Genomic DNA, 27,697 nt, shown 5'->3' on the forward strand with positions numbered 1-27,697 from the left:
TTCTTTTCAGATTCCTGTCCCAACCTCTCTAGAGAATACTGATGACTTTTTTTTTTTTTTTTTTTTTTTATCTCAGCTTCACCTTTAGATCCTCGTAATTCCTAATATTATTTTCCTGGGGTTTGTCTTGTTGTCCAACCACGCCGACTCTCTCTTTTCTCTTTTTTTTTGCAGTCTTTGGCCTCCGAATGCCTAGAAATACCTCAAGGCTTGGCTTTATAGCCTCAATTTCACAATCCGTTCTTTTATTCAGCTACCAAGCTCGTGCATGGCCACATCGGTATGTGATCACTCCTTATGGTTGGATTGAAATCTCCGGCGAACATAGTGATCGGTATGAGATCACTCCTTTTAGTCAGATTGAAATCTCCGTCCAACACGGAAGAAGCCTTTTATTTATCTCCTGTATCCTAGGATTACTATCAACTTATAAAGCACCGGTACTTTGAAGACTGGAGCCAGAAACTCTATTTATCCTTTTTTTTTTTTTTTTTTTTTGGACAAAGCGGGCTTCTAGCCTTCAGTTTTAGGCTGGACTGTGAATTTCTATCATATTTTTCAAACCATGCAATACCTGCAACTTGCAACCACATGTATTTTCATCTAAGTTTTGCCAGGGATAATATAATAAATACTCCACAATAAAAAACAAGAAATTTTATTTCTGAATATTTCCTCCTCTCGGAAACATAAGGAAAACTTAACCTAACTTATCACAAAGTATCCAATGCGTCATGGCTTCAAAAGGCGAATGAAAAGATTATAAAATCTTACTGTCTTACGGACCTTATCTTACGGATCTTATCTTGAAGTACTGGGATCTTATCTTACAAATCTAATCCTAAGGTACTGGGACGTCAAGTCCTAACGCCCCTGGCGTTTGCTAAGAAGCCTCTTGTTTGCTTTGTAGTACGGTCGGGGTCTGGTGTGGGCTTTCTTGTGGTGCCTGAATCCAGGGCCTGATTCCCGTGCCTGGAAGTTTGTCAGGGCGAAAGGGAAGAAGAAGGTCCGGTCGTCCCTGTCTCCGGACTGGGCCATGGCGGAGGGACCAGGGACTGGCGAACTTTCGGCAGTAGGGGCCAGGGTGACTGCCAAAATCCACAGACATAATATGCACTGGAAAGGAGAAAGTAAAATCTGCTTTAACATCTAGGTAATGATGCCATTCTAGATATATATATATATATATATATATATATATATATATATATATATATATATATATATATATATATATATATATATATATATAGAGAGAGAGAGAGAGAGAGAGAGAGAGAGAGAGAGATATAATTTTATATATCTTATTATATTATATATATAGAGAGAGAGAGAGAGAGAGAGAGAGAGAGAGAGAGAGAGAGAGAGAGAGAGAGAGAGAGAGAGAGAGAGAATAATTATAGATGTATCTTATTATATTCGCACAGTCCAAGAGAGAGAGAGAGAGAGAGAGAGAGAGAGAGAGAGAGAGAGAGTAATTTTAAGTGTATCTTAATATATTCGCACAGTCCAAGAGAGAGAGAGAGAGAGAGAGAGAGAGAGAGAGAGAGAGAGAGAGAGAGAGAGAGAGAGAAGTTTTAAGTGTATCTTATTATATCTGCACACCTGAGAGAGAGAGAGAGAGAGAGAGAGAGAGAGAGAGAGAGAGAGAGAGAGAGTAATTATAAATGTATCTTATTATATTCCCACAGTCCGAGAGAGAGAGAGAGAGAGAGAGAGAGAGAGAGAGAGAGAGAGAGAATTAGAGATAGAGAGTATCTTATTATAAGTGTATCTTATTATATCTGAGAGACCTGAGAGAGAGAGAGAGAGAGAGAGAGAGAGAGAGAGAGAGAGAGAGAGAGAGAGTAATTACAAATGTATCTAATTATATTTTTACAGTCCTCGCATGAGATTTGTTTCCAGTTCGTATAACACGTTATTATTATTATTATTATTATTATTATTATTATTATTATTATTATTATTATTATTATTATTTTCTTACCTTGATCATTGTGGGGAGGGACTTCATTGTAGTTGGCAACGACGAAACACCTATGTCTCTGTCTCGAGGAGTCCTTTCGACCTGAGGATTCATAAAAGCACAAAGGGTTACCTCATGAATTATTTCTTTCTTTCGAGTGCATTAAGAAATGCTTATATACATGTATATGTATACATCATGAAAGAAAGACTTATTTACAAAATAAATCAATAAAGGATATTCTAGCAGAAGGTAATAACTTTTCAATTAATAATATCATTCTCTTCTTAAACAAAATTAAATTGATAAGTAAAATATAATCTTCCCCCTTTTTTTTCTCCTAATTCCCCCTTTTTTTTTATTATTTATTTATTTAGTTAACTACTTAATTTTTTTTTATGTACTCTTTCCCTATTCTTTTCTCAGCCCGAGAAGAACCCTAAAAGAGTTCAGAGGTCTGGTTAAACAAATCATTTATAACTAACTAACATGCATATATATGAATATATATGTATACATATATATGTATATATATATGAATATATATATTCATATATATGTATATATATTTATATTTATATATATATACACAATATTTATATATATATATATATATATATATATATACATACAGTATTTGTGTATATATATTATATATATGTATACATATATATAATGCATATATATTATATATATATATAAATATATATATATATATATAAATATATATATATATATATATATATATATATATATATATATATATATATATATATATGCATATATATAGTACATATATATAAATACATAGATAAATTATATGTATATATAGATATATATATATATATATATATATATATATATATATATATATATATATATAAATTAATTAGTTGATTTTCATCCTTATCTATCGCAATATATTACGGTCCTGGCCAGGTCGAAAATAATCACAAACGTCATAACCTAAAGATTCAAACAACGAACAATGGAAAAATTATTAAAATTCAAATTTTATTCCTTAAATAAAAAATTAAAAACTAGCAGAAAATATTCCCTCATTGACTGATTGACTCACGGCCACTAAACCTGGCGTCTCATCCTAGAAAGCAACGTCGTACAAGAACGAATCCTCTACTCACTCAAACCTCCTATAGGACTTCGGCAGGAAGACTTTTCTTTCCTCCTGTACGGGGAATCTCTAAGCAAGGAATGTTGGGGCCTTCGAATGAAGCTTTCCACGAAACTTTATGGCGAATTGGCAACTCTTCCCGCTCGTAAGTACCGGTTTCCCATTTATCGTAATCCATCTGATTACGGGTGGGGACTGGAGTTTCTCTCTCTCTCTCTCTCTCTCTCTCTCTCTCTCTCTCTCTCTAGTAATCCAGTTCATTCCGGGATTCTCCTGATTCTTACGTAATGATTTATTATTATTTTTTTTTTTGGTCCGTAGGCGATCATTGCCTCTGCTGATACGTGGTTTAATGCACAAGATATCAGCAATGGCGTCTTGTCTTCTGTACCCTACGACTCTTGACAGTTTGGGAACGTATTTTCCTCTCTCTCTCTCTCTCTCTCTCTCTCTCTCTCTCTCTCTCTCTCTCTCTCTCTCTCTCTCTCTATACACACTCACTCAAATGTACTTTTAACCTTTACATCAATATATGCTCTCATTACTTCGAGGAATTTAACAGTTTTTAGTTTAGAATATAATATATATGTATATATATACAGTATATATATATATATATATATATATGTGTGTGTGTGTGTGTGTGTGTGTGTGTGTGTATAGCTTAGTGTAAGGAATCAGGAGTCAACCCATATTAATAATTATCAATCAGGTCTTTATTCCGACGTTTCGTAATTGTCCATTTAACTGCATCATCAGGGCTGTTAAAATGAAGCATAAAATTCCTTGTAAAATTGTAACAACTAAAAATTAAGGATCTAAAAAGATGAAAATTATTCTTACCAAATTTAAGAAAATTATACGACTTTAAAATTAAGGGAATGAACACAATTTAAAAAATCTTTACATTAAAATGAAAGGTGACAGAATATACAGTAAACTAAAAATGAAAATAGCAGTGAACAGTTACAGAACAAAAGGTTAAACGTCCGACCTAGAGGAGTGACGGCATTAAATAAACGTAAACATAAACAGAAACAACACAAGTCGAGACAAATACAGAGCGGAGGAGGACGTATGAGTGTTTAAAGACAGAACAAGTTGTTTAATTAAAAAGTGATTCTAATACAACAAGCTCTTGAGGGTTGGTGGCATGGCCCAAAATGGAGAAGTCTTTATTATCGATGTGTGGTTTACAAATTTTGGATTGGTTTCTAATATTTGAATGTTCTGGGTTTGAAATTCTGCCACCAGTACGGAAGCTTACGCCACGATGAGAATCGAAACGCACCTTCAGGAGTCTGCTGGTGGATCTCACATAGGTCCCTGTTTGACGTTCAGGGCAAGTATATTTATAAACAACATCAGAGGACATGATATTAGGTGATAATCGCTCTTTAGTTTCAAAGAGTAAATAAACAAACACACACACACACACACACACACATATATATATATATATATATATATATCCTAAAAGATGATAAATACTATCCTACTTCTGAAACATTGTTATGTAATCTAATAACGTTTATCATTATTTTTTAAAATCGATACTCATACGCTCTCTTGCATATCTGAACCGGTGCGCATCAAAAAACAGCATTGTGTCTCGCAAATCGTACAAAACATCTACCCAGAAGCGGTTCTGCGACGAGACAGTAATTTGGGTAGCCAGGCGTACATAACAATACGCATGGTGCGTAGTTTGTAATTAATTATAGCGACAATGGAAGCTTACGGAAGTACCGTCAGTGACAATGGAAACTGACTTTCCGTCAGTGATAATGGAAGCTTACGAAAATACCATTAGCAACATTGGAGCTGACGAAAGTACCGTCAGCGACAATGGAAGCTGACGAAAGTACCATTAGTGAAATGGAAGCTTAGAGAGTACCATCAGTGACAATGAAAGTTTACCAAAGTACCGTCAGCGACATTGGAAGCTTACGAAAGTGCCGTCAGTGACAATGGAAGCTTACGAAAGTACCGTCAGCGACAATGGAAGCTTACGAAAATACCATTAGTAACAATGGGAGCTGACGAAAGTACCGTCAGCGACAATGGAAGCTGACGAAAGTACCATTAGTGAAATGGAAGCTTAGGAAGTACCATCAGCGACAATGGAAGCTTACGGAAGTACCGTCAGCGACAATGGAAGCTTACGGAAGTACCTTCACCGACAATGGAAGTTTACGAAAGTACCGTCAGCGACAATGGAAGCTTACGGAAGTAACGTCAGCGACAATGGAAGCTTACGAAAGTACCGTCAGAGACAATGTCAGCGACAATGGAAGCTTATGGAAGTACCGTCAGCGACAATGGAAGCTTACGAAAGTACCGTCAGCGACATTGGAAGCTTACGGAAGTACCGCCAGCGACAATGGAAGCTTACGAAAGTACCGTCAGCGACAATAGAAGCTTTTGAAAGTACCGTCAGCGACAATGGAAGCTTACGGAAGTACCGTCACTGACATTGGAAGCTTACGAAAGTATCGTCAGCGACAGTGGAAGCTTAAGGAAGTACCGTCAGCGACAATAGAAACTTCTGAAAGCACCGTCAGCGACAATGGAAGCTTACGGAAGTACCGTCAGTGACAATGGGAGCTTACGGAAGTACCGTCATCGACAATGGAAGCTTACGGAAGTACCGTCAGCGACAGTGGAAGCTTATGCAAGTATGGTCAGCGACAATAGAAACTTCTGAAAGCACCGTCAGCGACAATGGAAGCTTAAGGAAGTACCGTCAGTGACATTGGAAGCTTATGGAAGTACCGTCAGCGACAGTGGAAGCTTACGGAAGTACCGTCAGCGACAATAGAAACTTTTGAAAGCACCGCCAGCGACAATGGAAGCTTACGGAAGTACCGTCAGCGACAATGGAAGTTTACAAAAGTACCGTCAGCGACAATGGAAGCTTACGAGAGTACCGTCAGCGACAATGGAAGCTTACGAAAGTACCGTCAGCGACAATGGAAGCTTACGAAAGTATCGTCAGCGACAATGGAAGCTTACGAAAGTACCATTAGTGAAATGGAAGCTTAGAAAGTGCCATCAGTGACAATGGAAGCTTACAAAATACCATTAGTGACAATGGGAGCTGACGAAAGTACCGTCAGCGACAATGAAAGATTACGAAAGTACCATCAGTGAGAATGACAGAAAAAAAGGACTGGTTTCATAAAGAAGAGAGAGAGAGAGAGAGAGAGAGAGAGAGAGAGAGAGAGAGAGAGAGAGAGAGAGAGAGCGGTTCCGATGGCAACTTTGTGCCAAGCGCAAGTGCCCAACCAGGAGGTTCCAGTACACTCTTTTTATTTCCAGGACTTTCTTTTTCTTCCTAGCCCTTTCTCCTCCTTCCTAGCACTTCCTTCTTCGTTCTAGCACTTTCTTCTCGTTGGCTGTGACCTAATGTCCACAGACTTGGGGAAGATCTTTGCTTTCTGCTAGATCGTTAAGCAAAATTTGCGAATCAGTCTGAAGAAATCAAAAAGTTTGCTTGAAACGATAAATTTTCATATATCAGTATTTGCAATATTTGTGTATATTTAATATTGGCAGTAATCAGGACTGTTTAGCTAATGCAAAGGTTTCCCTTTTTTTCAGCGTCCTTGCTCTTGCAGTATATACACACACACACACACACACACACACACACACACACACATATATATATATATATATATATATATATATATATATATATATATATATATATATATATATATATATTTAATATTTGCCAATCAGGACTGTATAACTAATGCGAAGTCTTTTTTCAGTGTCTTGCTCAAGAGGTGATTTATGCTATTGCTTAAATACGTCAAAAAGATTCAGTCACTTAACGTATTATTGCCGGGAGTTTAAATCAGGCTACGTCTTTCAAACACAAATTACAAAGCCGTCATAGAAGTGTCAAAATTTCAATTACTTACCTTTTTATGGTTATTTATCAATTTGTTCATCTATTTTTTTCTTTTCGAATACCTGGTCTCTTCTTTCTGTTTTTTGTATTACCTTCTGTTATTTCTTTCAAGTGAACACCATAATATTCTTTGGAAGCTTGAATTTCAAGTCAATGGCTAATAATAATAATAATAATAATAATAATAATAATAATAATAATAATAATAATAATCTTTGAAAGCTTGAATTTCAAGTGAATGGCCCCTTTGGTGGGCTTGTTCCTTGTGAATAGGATTCGTCTTCTAGATAATAATAATAATAATAATAATAATAATAATAATAATAATTGTTTTTGTACTTACAAACATAAACATCCACAAACAGCAAACAGGAATTATCTTAAAAATAGTTATCTTTCGCCATTGATATATTCAAGGAAGTGTTGCTCCGTCAAGTTGTTATATTGCAAAATAAAATGAATGAACAAGTGAATAAGTAAAAACGGATAAATTACTGAATGGATGGATATGTAAAAGCAAATGAACTTAAACTTATTAATTGTTTTAAAAGTCGAAGAGTTTATTTGTCGATAACGAAACTCCCAGAAGACCATAAAGTATAACCAAAGATTTTGAGGCATATGGAATGTACCCTTGAAAACAGATGTTCTAACTATTATTATTATTATTATTATTATTATTATTATTATTATTATTATTATTATTATTATTATTATTATCTAGAAGACGAATCCTATTCACAAGGAACAAGCCCACCAAAGGGGCCATTCACTTGAAATTCAAGCTTTCAAAGATTATTATTATTATTATTATCATTATTATTATTATTATTATTATTATTATTATTATTATTATTATTATTATTATTATTCAAACTACGAGCACAAACCAGATAGATAAACAGAAAACTAGACAAATAAACCGATAAACAAAGGAAGGAAAAGATATAATGCAAAAGGTTACGTAAGCGCCCCCAGGGGATAATTGCAATACACTTGCAAGAAGGTCTTCCAGTCTCCGGCCTGAGTTGACTTCCAGATTTTCTTTTGTTTTGTGTTTCTGTTTTGTTTGGTTTCTGTACTTATACTTCCGCTGGTTCTTGGAGGTGTGTTTGGTTTCTGTACTTATACTTTCGTTGGTTCTTGAGGTATGTCAATAGCAGATAAGTAGTCAGGTTATATCTTAATATTAAGACTGTCATTATATATGTATATATATATATATACATAGAGAGAGAGAGAGAGAGAGAGAGAGAGAGAGAGAGAGAGATAACAAGGTATGTCGATTTGCCTTCTTCAAAAGATTATTGTAGCAGTTTCTCATTTTAATGACAGCCCGAGAGGTTTTCTCCTCTGTGGTAAACAAGTTTGGGAAGGGGCCCAAGTCACATGTGCAAACACATGGCCCCATCCTATAGAAGAGGTCCCGTGTATGGGTGCGCGCGTTGTTAACATGTGCAAGGAACGCACAAACGCACACACAGACACAAACACATGCAGGCGAGTACTCGAACCCGCGTTGAGGCAGGACCGTGCCTAGCATAAACTCGCACTGCGGTCATCGTGGACAAAAACGTGACTGTACGGGGCAAGAAGGCATGGAATTTCTTCAAGGAAAACGGTGCATGGAAAGGCTGGCTTGAGGGGTAACCAAGATAAAATGATTTCCGTGCACAGACACTGAGAACTCTGGGTTTCTAGCGGGTTGGGACGCGGCAGCCAAGGTTAGGTTAGGCAAAGCTAAGTCTCGTTAGGTTATGTTCCCTCTGAAATGGCTGCTACAAAGAAGCCTACTACTGTAGGTCTACTCTAGCCCTGACTCTGCTATACTTGCTTTCAAATGTTATTCAGCTCCAGAAGTTGCTTTCAAATAATTTTTCAGCTTTAAATAAAAACCTACTTTCAGTTGTCACTCTCCTCTTCACTTTCATCCTGATATAAGCTTTGACAGATTAACTTTGCAGTTTTATGATACTTAGGCTGCCAAGCCAAACACTGGGGCATACCCAGTCACTCGGCTGTTAAAGACGGTGAAGAGGGGGAGTTGGAGAGGCTGAATAGCTAGATAAAGAGATAAAGACATCCAGAAAATAAAGGAGGTGATGTGCAAGGGTCTCAAGGCTGAATTAATGTTGATCCTCCAATAGATTTGCATATTATCCGGGTTGTATTCCTGTGTATTCCCACTGACTTTCCTCCGTATTCCCACTGACTTTTCTCTGTATTCCCACTGACTTTCCTTTGTATTCCCAATGACTTTCCTCTGTATTCCCACTGACTTTCCCCTGTATTCCCACTGACTTTCCTATGCATTCCTACTGACTTTCCCCTGTATTCCCACTGACTTTCCTATGCATTCCTACTGACTTTCCCCTGTATTCCCACTGACTTTCCTATGCATTCCTACTGACTTTCCCCTGTATTCCCACTGACTTTCCTATGCATTCCTACTGATTTTCCCCTGTATTCCCACTGACTTTCCTCTGTATTCCCACTGACTTTCCTCTTTATTACCACTGACTTTCCCTGCATTCCCACTGACTTTCCTCTGTATTCCTACTGACTTTCCTTTGTATTCCAACTGACTTTCCCCAGTATTCCCACTGACTTTCCTCTGTATTCCCAATGACACTACTTTCCTCTGTATTCCCACTGACTTTCCCCTGTATTCCCACTGACTTTCCTATTCATTCCCACTGACTTTCCCCTGTATTCCCACTGACTTTCCTCTGTATTCCCACTGACTTTCCTCTGTATTCCCACTGACTTTCCCTGTATTCCCACTGACTTTCCTTTGTATTCCCACTGACTTTCTTCTGTATTCCCACTGACTTTCCCTGTATTCCCACTGACTTTCCTTTGTATTCCCACTGACTTTCCCCTGTATTCCCACTGGTTTTCCTCTGTATTCCCAATGACTCTACTTTCCTCTGTATTCCCAATGACTTTCCCCTGTATTCCAACTGACTTTCCTATGCATTCCCACTGACTTTCCCCTGTATTCCCACTGACTTTCCTCTGTATTCCCACTGACTTTCCTCTGTATTCCCACTGACTTTCCTCTGTATTCCTACTGATTTTCCCTGTATTCCCACTGACTTTCCTCTGTATTCCCAATTACACTACTTTCCTCTGTATTCCCACTGACTTTCCCCTGCATTCCCACTGACTTTCCTCTGTATTCCCAATGACACTACTTTCCTCTGTATTCCCACTGAATTTCTTGCATTCCCACTGACTTTCCTCTGTATTCCCAATGACACTACTTTCCTCTGTATTCCCACTGAATTTCCCCTGCATTCCCACTGACTTTCCTCTGTATTCCCAATATCACTACTTTCCTCTGTATTCCCACTGACTTTCCCCTGCATTCCCACTGACTTTCCTCTGTATTCCCAATGACATTACTTTCCTCTGTATTCCCACTAACTTTCCTCTGTATTCCCAATGACACTACTTTCCTCTGTATTCCCACTAACTTTCCTCTGTATTCCCACTGACTTTCCTCTGTATTCCCACTGACTTTCCCCTGTATTCCCACTGACTTCCCTCTATATTCCAACTGACTTTCCCCTGTATTCCCACTGACTTTCCCCTGTATTCCCACTGACTTTCCTATTGTTTTTAGTGACTTTCCTTTTAACAGTGATTTTCCATTGCTTCCTTTTCGAAAGTAGCAGCAGAAAAAATAAAAGTATCAAAGAAACTTGCTTGAAAATGATTTGCAACTGTAATCTTTTCCTTTCTGCCTACCAGCTAGTTTTTTCTGTGTCGTTTTATTATGTATATATATGTATATATGTATATGTATAAATACCCACATGCACACACACAGACACACACACACACACACACACACACACACACATATATATATATATATATATATATATATATATATATATATGAATGTATATAATTGCGTTTTCAGTACCGTGGGAATCAGTCAGTATCAAACAGCACTAACAAGAATTTACACGATGTACCCTTTCCCATTTGATGTATATAAACAAACGTAACAGATTCATTTATGACGAAAAACACAGACATCTGAGAAAACAATCTTTATTCTTCACAACATCAAGATCCGAGTCATTAATAAATTAATAAAAAACATTAAAAAAATATCACAGTCTCAGAGTTGCGTCCCAGCTCTGTTGCAGCCAGTCACCCTTGGCGTTGCTTCTGAAGCCTCTTGTTGCCCAGGAAATAGGGCCTGCGTCTCCTGTGGGGTTTCTTGTGACCCTTGTGGTAGTTGTTGGGGGTTCTCCGAGGGATGAACCCGTTCAGAGAGATGGGGTGTGCCAAATATGGGATGTCTCCGAAGTTACCCCATTGGGCTAAAGCTGAGGGCTCTGGGATTGGCGAACTTTCTGATGGCAGGGTCACCACTGCCAAGATCCACAGGCATAGTATCTGTGATGGATTGAATGGACTTTGGGTTGTAATCTCAGAAATAATATGTGTGTATATATATATGTACATATATGTATATTTATATGTATATATATATATATATATATATATATATATATATATATATATATATATAGAGTGTACACACATATATATATTATATACATTATATATATATATATGGTTTTATTCATCATATAATAATAATAATAATAATAATAATAATAATAATAATAATAATAATAATAATAATAATAATAATAATAATAATAATAAATTGATAAGTATCAAGACCTGACAATCGAAATAAGAAGGATTTGGAATGTGCCCAGTGGGAATTGTACCCATATTCATTGGAACACTAGGCACGATCCCAAGATCCCTGAGAAGGAATCTGGAAACACTAGATGCCGAATTAGCTCCAGGACTCATGCAGAGGAGTGTGCTACTAGAAACAGCGCACATAGTGAGAAAAGTGATGGACTCCTCAAGAGGCATGATGCAACCTGGAACCCCACACTATAAAAACCACCCAGTCAAATACTATGACTGTGATAGACCAATAAAAAAATAATAATAATAATAACAACCTCTACTCTCAAGTAATAGTAAAAACAGCAGTCATAACAATGGTAACAATAGTAATAAATATTCAGAATAACAGTCAGATATTACAATATAAACTGCGCACAAATATTCTGCAGCTGGGGACTTCAGGTGGCAACAGAAATCAGGCTCAGACTGCTAAACGAGACTGTTGTTCATTGTCTTCTCACCATCCACATTCCGTAAAGTGACATCACTTGAGCGGAGACGGACACACACACACACACACACACACACACGCGAGGCCTTGGTGCTCCTCGGGAAGGTCAGAAAGCTATAGCTCCGCTCCTTCTGCCGCGAGCCTTCCCGACCTGAAGATATATATCTACACAAGCGCGAAACGTTGCGTCACCGGCGACGCTTTCTCAGAAGAAATGGGAAAGCGTTAAGAATGGCATGAGTCCCGACTGGCTCTCGGAAAACACATTCGCAATACATTTCTCGGTGCAATTTCCGCCGCCGCCATTCCGGAGTGTGTGATTCACGGTGGAGCGTCGTTGGTGAGGGATGGCTAGACGAGACGCGTTTTAAAAAGGTTCGGTACGTGCTCTGCTTCTCCGAAGAAGTAGGAAACGGCAGCTGGTCGTTTTGACGACGTGCTGCGTGTGTGATCGCTGTTCGAAATGCAAAACAGGCGGTCTTCATTTTCTGTTGAATTATGCTGGTTGCAAAGGGACTTTCCTTGCGTCTGCGTCTCGTATATTAATCCTGTAATTCAAATGATTTGTTTGCCTAGAAGAGATTAAAGTATAATATGTATATATATGTATATATATATGTATATATGTATATATACATATATATACATATATATATATATATATATATATATATATATATATATATATATATATATATATATATATATCTTTATATATATAAAAATGTTTCATATATGTATATATATATATATATATATATATATATATATATATATATATATATATATATATATATATATATGTGTGTGTGTGTGTGTGTGTGTGTGTGTGTGTGTGTGTGTGTAGGCCCTAGGAGAATTGCCACTGGGAAAATTGCCGCTGGGATGATTGCCACTTGGAACATTGCCCATGTGGGAGAATTACCACTGGGAACACTGCCACTGGGGACATTGCCCACGCGTGAACATTGCCACCTGGGAACACTGCCCAGGTGCTTTCAGGTCTTATAACTAAAATTAGGCTGAGAAAATTTTTTCGAAAAATTCAACTTTTATTCATAAGAACATCAAAAATGTATCTGAAAGGTATTATAATATCTAGAAATCAATTCTTTATTCTAACATAAGGTAAATATAAAATGATTATTTAAAAAAAAATATGCAGTAGACTTCAAATACAACAATTTATCATCATTTCCGTAATTGTCACCAATACACTTTCCTCTCACGTTAATGTCGCCATATTTCTTATTTTTGGGGACAGGGTCTCCACCCCTTTCAAACTGAACAACCTCAGTTGTAGCTAAGCTCTCTCTCCTGGTTCATGCTAGGATTAATTTCCAAAGGTTAGGGTGAGATTTACCCGCGGATTTATTTAGAAGATTCCAAAATGCTTCAACAGAATTATTGGCACTGGGCAAAGCTAGTCCAACTGGGAACATAGACTGACCTCTTCGTTGGTTGTGTCCTCATACTCTTAATGTCTTCTTCCTCTTAATACCCCTATGTAGGTCCTTTCGAAGCATGAGAGTAAATTCCAACGGCGTGCCTCCGTCCTCTGACAAATCTTCAAATACTTCAGTACCATCTACTGTCTGTGGTGCATCACTGTACTGAGATCGGATACAATGAGTAAAAAGCCACAATAATGCAAATGAAAAATAACAGTCTCTCATTTACATTATAAAAGAGAGAATGCATTTTCGGTACTTTTGTTTACAACCGAGATCAACAACCTTCCTGTAGAACGACCTCGTAAAGTATTGTTATATAAATCTTTATATAAATCTTTCATTTCAGTGGGGGGAGTATTCCCAGTGGCAATATTCACACTTTGGCAGTGTTCCCAGTGGCACTTCTCCCACGTGGGCAATGATCCGTGCACGATGTGTGTGTGTGTATATACATATATGTATATATATATATATATATATATATATATATATATATATATATATATATATTTCATATATATATAAACATATATAAAGACATTTATATATATATATAATATATATATAAATATGTATATATATAATATATAATATATATATATATATATATATATATATATATATATGTATATATATATATATATATATATATATATATATATATATATATATATATATATATATATATATATATATAAAATGCACACACACACACACACACACACACACACACACACACACACATATATATATATATATATATATATATATATATATATATATATATATGTATATATATATATACTCAAGGCTAAAACAGAGAGAAAGAGATAAAAAACGTACAATTTAAAAACACATGGAATATACAATTTTTTTTTCTTCTAGAGTCTCAACATATTATAGACATGTACATTAAAAAGCAAAGAAAAATAAAATTCAAGGAAAAGCACCCGTCACACCAACAAAGAATCCGAATGAAGCCGGATACATTTGTGAGAGCTGAATTTGGGCACTAACTGCTTAATGAATAACGATTCTAAAATGAGCAGTTCATGACAGTTTCTTCGTAGCTTCTCTTTCCTTTTCTGGTCAGTCAGTCTCCAGCTTTTGGTCTAACAGATGCTTTGACTTGATTTTTATTTCTCTTTGCTTTTTGATGTGCATGTCTATAATATCTTGAGGCTCTAAAAGAGAAAAAAAATTGTATATTTCATGCGTTTTTAAATTGTACGTTTTTTCTCTCTCTCTCTTTTAGCCTTGGGAATGTAACAGTGTCGTTGCGAAATGCGTCGGCGTAATAAATTTATTACCTAATGATGGACGGCCTTCACTTCGTCACCCTTACCTGATATATATAAATATAAATATGTATATATACAGTATATATATATATATATATATATATATATATATATATATATATATATATATATATATATATATATATATATACATACACACATACATGCATACATACACACACACACACACACTCTCGGAATTTCGAACGAGGCAGCTGAAAAGTGAATAGAAAATTCTTCCTAGAAAAAAAAAAATTAAAACAACTTCGGATCCGTCATCATTCGAATATCACCAGATTGCCATATATAGTCTGAGATATTTCCTGACAGACAGTCGCCTAACTTTTTCAGTCTTACGCAGACTGAATTATAAGTCATTTGAATTCTCTGAAGCGCAAAATGAGGCTATGAATCCTTTCGGCTCATTACCATGCTACTATTCTTCTTGCATTTTAATACACTTTGTCTATTTATCTACTTACTAATTTTTTTTCTTTTTTAATAACTGGGGTCTCTTCTTTCTGTATTTTCCTTTACTTCCTCGTACGTCTTCTTAATGAACACTTAATATTCTTCGGAAGCTTGAATTTCAAGTCAATGGACCCCTTTGGTGGGCTTCTTCCATATGAATAGGGTTCATCTACTGAATAGTAATAATAATAACAATATTCTTTGGAAGCTTGAATTTCAAGTCAGTGGCCCCTTTGGTGGGCTTGTTCCATATGAATAGGGCTCATCTACTGAATAATAATAATAATAATAATAAATAATAATAATAATAATAATAATAATAATAATAATAATAATAATAATAATAATAATAATAATAATAATAGCATTCTTTGGAAGCTTGAATTTCAAGTCAGTGGCCCCTTTGGTGGGCTTGTTCTTAATAATAATAATAATAATAATAATAATAATAATAATAATAATAATAATAATAATAGTTGCACTCATCGAATGAGAATGTCATAAACATGTCATTTTGGAGTGATGACTTTCAAGGGTGAGTTTCCTCACCTGGTGCACTGTAGGCAATACCAAAGGGCGTTTACAGTGTCCCTTCGGCCATAAACTGCAGCCATTTTCTTATTAGTTTTCAGTCAAAGAAAACTATTGTGCCGGATTTGTCTGTCCGTCCGCACTTTTCAGTCCGCCCTCAGATCTTAAAAACTACCGAGGCTAGAGGGCTGCAAATTGGTATGTTGATCATCCACCCTCCAGTCATCAAACATACCAAATTCCAGCCCTCTAGCCTCAGTAGTTTTTATTTTATTTAAGGTTAAAATTAGCCATGATCGTGCTTATGGCAACGCTATAGGAAAGGCCACCACTGGCCCGTGGTTAAAGTTTCAAGGGCCGCGGCTCATACAGCGCTATACCGAGACCACCGAAAGATAGATCCATTTTCGGTGGCCTTGATTATAAGCTGTAGCGGCTGTACAGAAAACTCAATTGCGCCGAAGAAACTTCGGCGCATTTTTTACTTATTAGCCTTGTACTTCACCTCCTTTGCTTTCTGGATCTCTTGATTTTGCTGTCCAACCACTCCAGTTCCACCTCTTTTCACTGTTTCATTAAGCGCTGAATAGCTGAAAGTGTGCCCCCCTCACCCCCGTGGTTGGCTTGGCAGCCTAAATTTCATAAAATCTTAAGGATCTTTCCTTAAGGATCTGAGGGCGGACAGAAAAAGTGGGGACAGAAAAAGTGCGGACAGTAAAAGTGCTGACAGAAAAGTGCTGCCAGAAAAATTGCTGACGGAAAAAGTGCGGACAGTAAAAGTGCTGATAGAAAAAGTGCTGACGGAAAAAGTGCGGACAGTAAAAGTGCTGACAGAAAAAGTTCTGGGCAGAAAAAGTGCGGACAGTAAAAGTGCTGACAGAAAAGTGCTGACAGAAAAAGCGCTGACGGAAAAAGCGGGGACAGTAAAAGTGCGGACAGTAATCGCTGACAGAAAAGTGCGGACAGCAAAAGTGCTGACAGAAAAAGTGCGGACAGCAAAAGTGCTGACAGTAAAAGTGCTGACAGAAAAAGTGCTGACAGTAAAAGTGCTGACAGAAAAGTTCGGACAGAAAAGTGCTGACAGAAAAAGTGCAGACAGTAAAAGTGCTGACAGAAAAAGTGCTGACAGAATAAGTGCGGACATTAAAAGTGCTGACAGAAAAAGTGCTGACAGAAAGAGTGCGGACAGAAAAAATGATGACAGATAAAGTGGGACAGTAAAAGTGCTGACAGAAAAGTGCTGACAGAAAATATGCAGACAGTAAGTCCTGACAGAAAAAGTGCTGACAGAAAAAGTGCGGACGGAAAAAATGCTGACAGATAAAGTGGGACAGTAAAAGTGCTGACAGAAAAGTGCTGACAGAAAATGTGCAGAGAGTAAAAGTCCTGACGGAAAAAGTGCTGACAGAAAAAGTGCGGACGGAAAAAATTATGACAGATAAAGTGGGACAGTAAAAGTGCTGACAGAAAAGTGCTGACAGAAAATGTGCAGACAGTAAAAGACCTGACAGAAAAAGTGCAGACAGACAGACAAAACCATCTCAATGCTTTTCTTTTACAGAAAACTAAACAAGCAACAGTAGCTTAGTGCTTTAGTAGTATGTACCACCAGGCGCAGGAATACTGGATTTCGACAGGAACCAAGGACACCTCCTTCTTAGAGGGTGGAGGGCGGTGCCATCAGTGCACCTCTCGCAGGGCACTACACGCATTGCTAAGGTTCTTTGCAGCGTCCCTTCGGCCTATAGCTGCAACCCCTTTCACTCCTTTTACTGTACCTCCTTTCATATGGTCTTTCATCCGTCTTACATTTCCTAGACAGTGACCACTAAAGACTTTAACTCGGTATGCATCCACCTTTGCAGCGTGTTTAGTACAAGCCCATTGGGGATGACCGTAAAAACATAAACAAAAGACTGTGAAAATCATAAAGATAATAACTCCCAAGAAATATTAGTCCTAGATAACGACCCCTGAACTTTGTTGGGGTCACTGTCTAGTCATAAACTATGGATATGGAGATTTTAATTATCACCATTTTGATGAATCTCGTCTCACGAACGAATTACTAAAATAAATAAACAAATAATTCACTTATTTCAAATTGACTGACGAGTTTTCTTTTGAGATGAAGGACTTACAGAATGCAGAGGTGTCTTTGGAATTGGGACTGAACTATAAATTTTAGGCAAAAGACCCAGCAAGCGACTAGACCTATAATGAGGTCATTCAGCGCTGACAGAGAAATTGAGAGTAGAAAGGTTTGAAAGGTGTAACCGAAGGAAAACCTCGCGGTTAGAATGTTAGAAGGTGGTGGAATGTTCAGATGGAAGAAAGAGAATGGAGAGAGGCATATTAAAGGGACGCTGCATAGAACCTTAATCGTTGCCTTCAGTGCGCTGCAGGAGGTAAACATTGATGCACTACCACCCACCCCTTCTTCCTGCAGGGAAGGTATCCTTGGTTCCTGTCGAAATCCTGCATTCCTGCGCCTGGTACGGCTACAGCAGTAGCTCCTTAGACTAAGCCAAGGGGGCCGTTTTTGTCGAAGTGGTGTCTCTCAGGGGCGGGAACCATTTTTGCAGGTTTGGTTACGTATCAGGATTGTTCCCTGGGGCTCGGCAGGGCACGGGGCAACTTTGTAGTAGTACTACTACTACTAATAGTGGTAGTAATAGTCGGGATTTGCCTTTGAAACGGCTCCCTTTTTTCTTTCCATTTCTCCTTGTTTGTGCTTGTTTAAGTTTGTGTTTGTTTATGAGGGTCATATTCTTTGGAAGCTTGAATTTCAAGTCAGTTGCCCCTGTGAGCTTGTTCCGTATGGACGAGGTTCATATTCTTCTTCTTCTAATAATAATAATAATCATAATAATAATAATAGTAATTATAATAATAACAATAAGTCTATTGTCTCTACTGTATAATACGAGATATTTTTTATCAATTTCTTCCTATTTTAATTTTCTTGTTCCCGAGTAGGAGACAGGAGTTTTGTTTTCCTTCTCCCGTTAAGCTTAATCAAGTCATGGTGTTAATCTTTAAAATATATATATATATATATATATATATATATATATATATATATATATATATATAAATATATATATATATATATATATATATATATATATATGGGATTAATTCGTAATATCTTCCCATCAGTACAATACATATACTCAGCATCTAATAATCTGCACTCAACAGCCACACCTTTACCACATGCTGAAGGCATCAAGACTGAACGTTAATATGCAGAAAAACTTATCTTATATCTACATAATTCAGACGTTTCGGAAAAAAATAGATGACGTCACGAGCATTGTAGTTGCTCATTGGCTACTGGGTGCCTCTTACGTCAGAACTTCAGCGCAGCCAGTCGTCTGGCAGGCGTGGTACAAGGAGGATGCACGCGTGCTACCAAGCCGCCCCTCCATGCGTTGTTGCACTTCTTCTTCTCTACTTTGTTGTTGCAGATGGGTGGTCACAGCCTGCAGCTATATGCCGACGATGGGAACAGGATTCCTCGCGAATTGTTTTATTTCAGGAGCCTCTGGAGAGAAGGCTCTGCTACTTATAGTGGGTCCCGGGCCTTGATTTGAGGCTATTTTTAATTTATTCCTTTAGAATTTTGAGTTATTTATTTATGTCCTGGCTGTTTATCTTCGTTTCCTTGTGTGTGTGTGTGTTGTTAGGTATATTTTATTTTATTCCTGGTAATGAAAACTCCCCTATTATTATTATTATTATTATTATTATTATTCAGAGGATGAAACCTATTCATATGGAACAAGCACACCAACGGGGCCACTTACTTGAAATTCAAGCTCCCGAAGAATATTATGGTGTTCATTAGTAAGAAACAAGAGGAGATAGAGAGAAATACAGAAATTAGAGATCCCACTCACTTATTGAAAAAGAAAAAAAATTAATAAATTAACAAATAGATATAGAGAAGAAACACCAAGAAAATCTGAGCACAAAAGGTATATGGATTTCTCGGGTGAGTTCTGATATAAAAACAAACGCTTAAGTATTGTGCAGGTTGCTAAACGATTCGTGGATCGTTGGAGTAAGGATACATCTGTGAGTAAATTACTTTTATCATTATTCAGAGGATGAACCTCATTCATATGGAACAAGACTACACAGACCACTGACTCATAATTCAAGCTGCCAAAGAATGATGCCTTCATTCGTAAAAAGTAACAGAAGGTAACAGCAAATGTGGAAAGAAGAGATCAGTTGTTGGAAAAGAAAAAAATAGATGAAAATAGTAGATAAATAGATAAAAATGTGAGTAAATTATTAAAATACAAGGAGAACTGCTTCAGGGTAGTAACACGTTCCATCTTCGCTGGGACTTCTGACGTTCCAATGGCACGACTTCCTCAACAGGGAAGCTGTTCCACGGTCCAGTGGTGCGAGGAAGAATAAAGGACCTCTGGAATTGGGAAGTTCGACCGCGAGGCACAAAAAAAAAAAAAAAAAAGGAGTTTTCAAACTGGATCTTCTTCTCGAGTGCATCTCGCTATGGACTCGTTTATCTTATGTAAACACAGCCGTCTTATTTACATTGCAAAACCATTTCAAATCTGAGCTCTTTCGGAGAGAAATGTTAATATTTGGACTTTTTTAAGGTGTACGTTTGTATGTATGTATATATAAATATATACTGTATATATATATATATATATATATATATATATATATATATATATATATATAAAGGTGTATGTGTGTATGTATGTATATATAAATATATACTGTATATATATATATATATATATATATATATATATATATATATATATATATATATATATATATATATATATATATATATGTGTGTGTGTGTGTGTGTGTGTGTGTGTATGTGTGTTCATATATATTTACATATATATATATATATAAGTATAGATGTGTATATATATAAATAAATAAATAATATATATATATATATATATATATATATATATATATATATATATATGTCAGTGTGTTTGCATATCTACATTAATTCATTCAAAGAAGGATTGATTGAAAAGTTATTAAACAAAAAAATTACTGTGAGAAGAGAAAGCAACGAATGTATTTAACGGAGGAAATCTGGGCACCTCAGTGAGAAGAAAGTATGCGGTGAGAGAAAGTTAAAAAGAAAATGATATGTGAGTAGAAAATAAAACTTGAGATGTTGAAGACTGACAATGGTGGTGCAATGGTGAAAGTGAAAATATGTGCCTGACCATGATGTTTAAGGTTTATCTGCATTAGGGAAAGATTCCAAAGGGAGTGAGCGAGTGAGAGGTGTAATATGTATGTATGTCTATTTATCAACACAGACAGGTTATAAACAAGGAAACACAGTCTCTACAACAACAATTTATTGAAAGACAACAACAAACAAATAGGAACTTTCACACATGGTATATATATGTATATAACAATCAATGACTGACACAATTGCTATAAATTAAATGCGCAAGTTATCTTCTTTGAAGATAAAACAATGAAAATACACGTTCATTGGCAGATGAACGATAATTGAAGTCAAATAAATAATCGTTAAAGTCATCTCCTAGGTCTAGGCCGAGCGTCGTCTACCAGATATGTTTCCGAGATCCATAGTAACGAATCCCTAAGTCGTCAGTCGCTGACGCTCCGTATCCCAGGTGTCTGTAGGTGTTTCTGCGCCCCGCCGACAGAGGGCCTCCGAAGTCGCCGAACAGCACGGCAGGGCCCGGGGAGGGCCAGGCCCAAATGCCCTGGAGGAGACACATTATCGTGATAGCCAAGGATACCTGCAACAGAAGAAGAAGAAGTTTGCCGTTAGAGAGAGAACAAGTAACAAGAAACGTATTAACAGCTATATGCACTAAATAACTATCTACTAATGTGTATAAACTGATTCAAACCTGATCTACGTTTAACAGTAATCACATAAAGCCTTTACTAAATGAATAAATTAGCAATTATGAATGTAAGTAAATAATCTATGGGCGTGTCTCTTTGTTTATGCCCACGTAAACACAAGAATTTATAGACCATGGTAAACACAAACATCAGTCTGTGCAAAATTCACTCTGACGTAGGAACTCAATTCTTGGCAGAAATAAACAATATTACTACGGCAGTAGGTTTAGTACTGAGCCCTTAACAACAGCCATTCAGACTTCTCAATAACCATAATATCTATGCACAGCAAGTCGACCTTGAGGCTAAACAGCAACAAAAGGTATACATATAATAAATGGTTATAAAAAGCGCAGGCTATATATAAAACCAACGTAGCGGTAATCCTATTGAACACTTTTTTTACTCATTGACGTCACTTGCAGTTTCGTTCTTATCTAACCAGCAAACTATTATTAAATTAGCTAAAACCGCCTTCCCGCGGTGAACATTATTTCGAGAACTAAACACGCACACTGTCTAAGAACAAAAGAACGCACCAGAGGCACTGCGACTTACGAAATTCATCGTCTTCAGGTCCGTCGAGTCTTCGAACAACGGTCCGCGCTCAAAGCAGAGAGGATACCGACTGTCAACTTGAGGTAGAGCGATTCCAGACCATGGGAGCTAGGCCGAGTTGGACCAGGACCAGGTCCCCACCATTCGGTGGGTTCATTGAGCGTGACTCGGTCTGGTCGAGTTGCCAAGTCTGTTTACCCGAATGTTTTTTTTAAATAACGGTTACTCACTTAACCGATGATGATTATTGAGCACTTTCTTTTGTCCGAAGCGTATAGATCGATCAACCGGATGTGGAACAGGCATTTGTTTGACGTAAGCGCAGGAATAAATGGCTAGAATATAGCCCAATGGGCTACTGAGTAGCATAGTACTAGTGTCTGAACACGGGAAATGCTTTCAACGTGTGGTCTTTTTTCTAGGGAAAACTCCTCTAGTGATTTCCTACTAGAGATTGCATCAATCTGGAATTCCCAGTTGCGCCTTAAGGAGCGCTGAATGTAAAGTTAATACACTATCCGAATTAATCTAGACAAATAACGCAACATTATTAGGCTAATAATGTATGCTTATGACGAGCATCGCGTCACTGAATGTTTCAGAAACTTGTTTCCGGTGGTTTGTCAACTGTCCGGAAACGCGGGGATCCTGAACTCATTCTCAAGGGCGCCAGGACGTCTTGTCTTTCGATGTTCTTTCAAATTTGAGGATTTCGGTCTTTCATTTTGTGGGTGCATGACGGTAGAAAGTGGACGTTTCTATTTGCACTCACGGGGAATAAGTCTACCAGAACCTGGGAAGGTAATTTGATTTAGACCGTACTGCTTGAATATATTTATATATATATATATATATATATATATATATATATATATATAAAATTTCTCACCTAAATCCCTAGTCCTTTCTTCTTCACACCGTTGGACAGTGGAACAATCTGGAACCTCAAGAGTTCAAGAAAAGATGAAATGCATTACAACCCCAAAGCAACTCTCCTTGTATTTTGATAATTTACTTACATTTTACCTACTTATTTATGGATTTTTTTTTCTTCTCTAATAACTGATGTCTTCTTTCTGTATTTCCTGTTACCTTCTTTTATACTTCTATCAAAAGAACACCACAATATTCTTTGGAAGCTTGAATTTCTAGTCAGTGGCCCCTTTGGTGGTGGACTTTTTCCATATGAATAGGGTTCTTCATCTTCTGAATATAATAATAATAATAATAATAACAATAATAATAGTATGGGTCACTGTAGCCTCATCCAACTGTTGCATGTCTTGAACGGATCAATTCATTACTGGTTTTGTCAGACATCCTACTGAAGTATATTTCCCTGATTCCAAGCTTCCCTATTTATCCGAGCTTGGGACTGGCTCTGAGCTGGGCTGGCTTGTCCCGCCCTCCTCCCCCTCCCTAATGGCTAGGTCCCTCAGTAAGAAAACTGACTAATTAGGCGGTATTTCATCCCCGAAGGAGTTCACATCACATTACTAGGTCTACAACGACCAGTTTCATTTGACTGGCATCGCCAGCTAACTGAAAATTACTTTTATCTAATCCTGGGAGAGCTTTTTGTGTGTCTATCCTCGAGTATAAAATCTTTTTGTTAAATAATTGTGCCATGGAGAATATAATAAGCATTGATTTTTCATTACTCTAAACAATCAGAATTTTAAAATACAGTGTACTTCTTTTCGTAACTGAGTATCGTCCATAATATCATGTAAAAACAAGTTATTATTTTGTCCTAAAGTTTTCCCCAAGCAGCCTTTTTTTAACATAGTCTACCATAAGCCACCATCGTTTTCTATGCCAGTACCTGGCGCTCCAAATACATTTTCTTTCTCAACTAGTGACTCAAAAAACTAAAAAAAAGCGAATTAACGGGCACGAGTGAGCAAAGTTAAGCCAGCATTACCCATATATGGGTATATTACCCAGCTGGGGGTAATTTTGCATTCATTGGAGGGTAACGACAGTCTTCATAAAACATAATTATCCGTATGAATTCGCGCGACATTTTCTTATTAACTTTGGTCATATCAAAAGCTTCAGTCTACTGTATACAAGTTTTAATAAACGATTAGCCTAACTCCATTCGTTTTGCCTCGTTTTTTTTGTGAGGTTCACGAGTTTTCTAGAAGTTTTGGTCTTACTGTTGCCAACTTCTGAAGTTCAAACTTTGAACAAATGCTTTTTTTGTTGAGCAGGTTCATAATATGAGTTTCAGTTCACTGTTTGATTACTTAACGTTATTGATTTCCTTAGTTATTCCTCTTTTAAATAGTCTAATCTTTGATTCGCTTCCCATTTCAGACATTCACAGGCTCAACGAGTGAAGGTAAAAACTCACAAAGCGTATTCAGTGTTTATTCAGTTCCTTCTGTCATCTTGAGTATTTTTCCTCTTCTACCCGGTTGGTGTGTAGACAGGAGAAGAAGTAGTTGGATTTCCTCGGTTGCTAAGTAGCTGTGTGATTAAGCGCTGCTTGATGGAGGCGATGGTTCCTAGTATACCTCCAAACAGGTTATTATTCCCCCAGAACAATGGACTAGCCACAGGATTGGCTTCTGGGTCAGGGCTTGGTATGGGAGACGCCCGACTCGACCGAGCAACGATGCCCAACGTCATGAGAATCACCAAGATGTGAGCAAGCATCTGAAAAAGAAAACCAAAATAAATATAAATAAATAACCTTTAAAAATGCAATTGCTACAATTTCTTTGTATTTATAAAGCAGATAAATGATTCCTTTCTCTAACAGATCCCTGGAAATTCAGTATAGGTCTATGAAACTCATACTGAAACTGAAAATACACGAAACCAGACCAGTTTCATTTTGTGGTGCTCACTGCGGACAAGAGACGTTCCCGGTCACATATATTCGAGTTTACTGGACTCCTCCAAGCGAGCTATGCCTCTTTTATACAGATAGGACCATCGGTGACCGAGAGGCTTCTAGGACACCACCAGGTGAATTTCCCCCAGACAGTTTGAAAGTCAACCACAGGATGACTGGAGTCATGATCACGAACTGAAAATTGATTTTTTCGATTGATTTTTTTTTTTCTTGTAAAGGAGAGAACTGGTTGAAAAAGCCTGTGCAAAAACTGTTCAAACAAAAACCAGGAAAGCAGGAAATTAGCCAATGGCTTCATATACTCAAAGAGTTGGGCAATCTTTTCGTAATGTTTGTCCTTCACAGATGCTGCCCAGAGCAAGTGGAGTCAAACTGTTATATTTGAAGTAATATTCATTTCGTGAATAAACGAACGCATTCTACGTTTTGAAAACTGTCTGATGACATCCACTAATGCTGTTCTCTTCGGTAGTGTGTTTCTGATTGTGGTAGATTCGTCAGTCTCCCGTTTTAGTCTCATTTAGTCTCATTCATACGTTGTAAGGAAAAACACTGAATCCTGTTTGAGATAGGCCTAGGCCTATCTTATTAAATCAAGTCACAGTATTGATGCTAATCATATTCTACAATTTCCATTGTCAGACTGACAGAGAGACGGATATCCTGAGTTGTATCAACCAAGAGAGCTACATCAACCATCAATTCTCGAAATATTTTGTGATATTTTAGGAATTCAGTCCTCAGGCCACAGGGCTAGGCCTATAGTCCCTCAAGTGAATATTTGCGCATGAAGTTTATGCAAATGCATTAGGAAACCATCACTTAAGTCATAAAGACACATACAATAATTTTACTTTCATTTAGTTTCTTTAGCGGAAAATAGAGGGGTTTTTAATGTATAGATAACCTTAGCATATTATAATTAAGGGAAGGTTAGCCATTAGTTGAGCATACCGATATGGTCTATGCGTGTGTTTTTTGTGTGTGTGTGTATGAGAGAGAGAGAGAGAGAGAGAGAGAGAGAGAGAGAGAGAGAGAGAGAGAATAGAATTATAATTCTTTCATTTCCAACGCTAATATGAAAAATTAACACTGGATAACTACAGTTGTAGTGACATTAAAATTCCACATTTTAGCTTAAGCCTAGGGAAAACTCATTAAGTCTTTCCCCGAGTATAATAGGTAATTTATTTGGCTTTATCCTCATGAAGAGTTATGTAACAGACCTTGTTCATTTCACACAATTTCTAATATTCATTTCAAGGATGTTTTCGCGACCAAACAGGAAATGCATCATCGAATTCTGGTGAAGGAAAAACAATAGAAACCCATCAGTGGAAACAGGTTTTTTTTAATCCAAAACAGAGGAAAAAATACACAATTTTTTATATTAATATTTTATTGCTCTTGAAATCAGACCGTTGGTTATTTTTTTTTTGAATGTTTTTGAGAAATATTTTTTCCTTCTGCCACGTGTGATTGTTTTTTGCGACGCACAAATTAAGTCAGATCCGGTGCCCTCTCTTTCTCTTCACTGTCCACGTTCCCGGGCCTTGCCCCATTGCCATAGCTGTAAAAACTACAAATACATTTAAAATAGAATAAAAAACAACCCATCCTACATACAACATCAGCATACAGTTACAATAAAGAATGTTATAGAACATAAAACGCCAAGGAAAATGACAGTGTCGGCGTAGGGAAGAAGAATGAGCGTAAGTTCCCAAGGTATGGAAGGGTAGCCATTAGCCAGCCATACAGTAGTCTCAGTCTGGTAGTCCAGTGTTGGAGCGACCTTTTGTGTCGAGGGAAGGTGATCGAAATGTCTACGTTATAGGCCTATTCTCAATTACATTTACATTTATTCGCGTGTTCACGAATGCTAGAGATTTCAGGCGGTGGTAATCTGTGCGGATTTTTAGGAACCCATGAGAGGTCCCGGCATAATTACCCAGATTAGACCTTGGACACGAAAATAAATGGACCGGAATGGGTGTCCAGAAAGGAGGTTCAGTCTGACTTTGTATATATATAAAATAAAAGCCGATAGTCAGGGTTGGTTGTTGTATATATACAAACGAAGTATTGCCACTTATACAAGTAACTTTTAAATCGACAAAAACATTAAGCCGTAAATGTCACTTAATATCGAATTCTTACCTTGGGGGTAACGCCCACCCTAGGGTAACTGCTGCTGTTAAGCGAATCTGCCCAAGCCAGGACTCGAATCCTGGCCGGTACTTGGCGCAATTATCAATTATAATTAAAAATGGTGAATCATGAAGCCATACTACGTTAACTCCTCCACTTGTGCATTTATAGGCACTTTTTCCTTACCTGAAAAATCATGCGCGCGCAGATCGATGACGTCACTATATGACCGCAGTGCATAGGTATATAGTAG

The 27,697-nt window shown here is 37.1% G+C and overlaps 4 long non-coding RNA genes across 4 annotated transcripts; all 4 read right to left on the minus strand.

Moving 5' to 3' along the window:
* Window positions 1-642: 642 nt before the first annotated feature.
* On the minus strand, window positions 643-3,218 carry LOC136844646 (uncharacterized). Its single transcript, XR_010854943.1, has 3 exons — window positions 3,109-3,218; window positions 1,988-2,068; window positions 643-1,116 (listed from the first exon to the last, which is right to left on the minus strand). It is a non-coding gene; the product is annotated as an uncharacterized lncRNA (long non-coding RNA).
* A 7,851-nt stretch (window positions 3,219-11,069) lies between these two features.
* Window positions 11,070-12,505, minus strand: LOC136844647 (uncharacterized). Its single transcript, XR_010854944.1, has 2 exons — window positions 12,213-12,505; window positions 11,070-11,436 (listed from the first exon to the last, which is right to left on the minus strand). It is a non-coding gene; the product is annotated as an uncharacterized lncRNA (long non-coding RNA).
* An 8,820-nt stretch (window positions 12,506-21,325) lies between these two features.
* On the minus strand, window positions 21,326-23,179 carry LOC136844648 (uncharacterized). Its single transcript, XR_010854945.1, has 2 exons — window positions 22,428-23,179; window positions 21,326-21,757 (listed from the first exon to the last, which is right to left on the minus strand). It is a non-coding gene; the product is annotated as an uncharacterized lncRNA (long non-coding RNA).
* A 1,610-nt stretch (window positions 23,180-24,789) lies between these two features.
* Window positions 24,790-25,327, minus strand: LOC136844649 (uncharacterized). The gene is made up of 2 exons (XR_010854946.1): window positions 25,263-25,327; window positions 24,790-25,091 (listed from the first exon to the last, which is right to left on the minus strand). It is a non-coding gene; the product is annotated as an uncharacterized lncRNA (long non-coding RNA).
* Window positions 25,328-27,697: the final 2,370 nt, after the last annotated feature.

This window comes from Macrobrachium rosenbergii, chromosome 13 (assembly GCF_040412425.1).
Source record: "Macrobrachium rosenbergii isolate ZJJX-2024 chromosome 13, ASM4041242v1, whole genome shotgun sequence".
NCBI lineage: Eukaryota > Metazoa > Arthropoda > Malacostraca > Decapoda > Palaemonidae > Macrobrachium > Macrobrachium rosenbergii.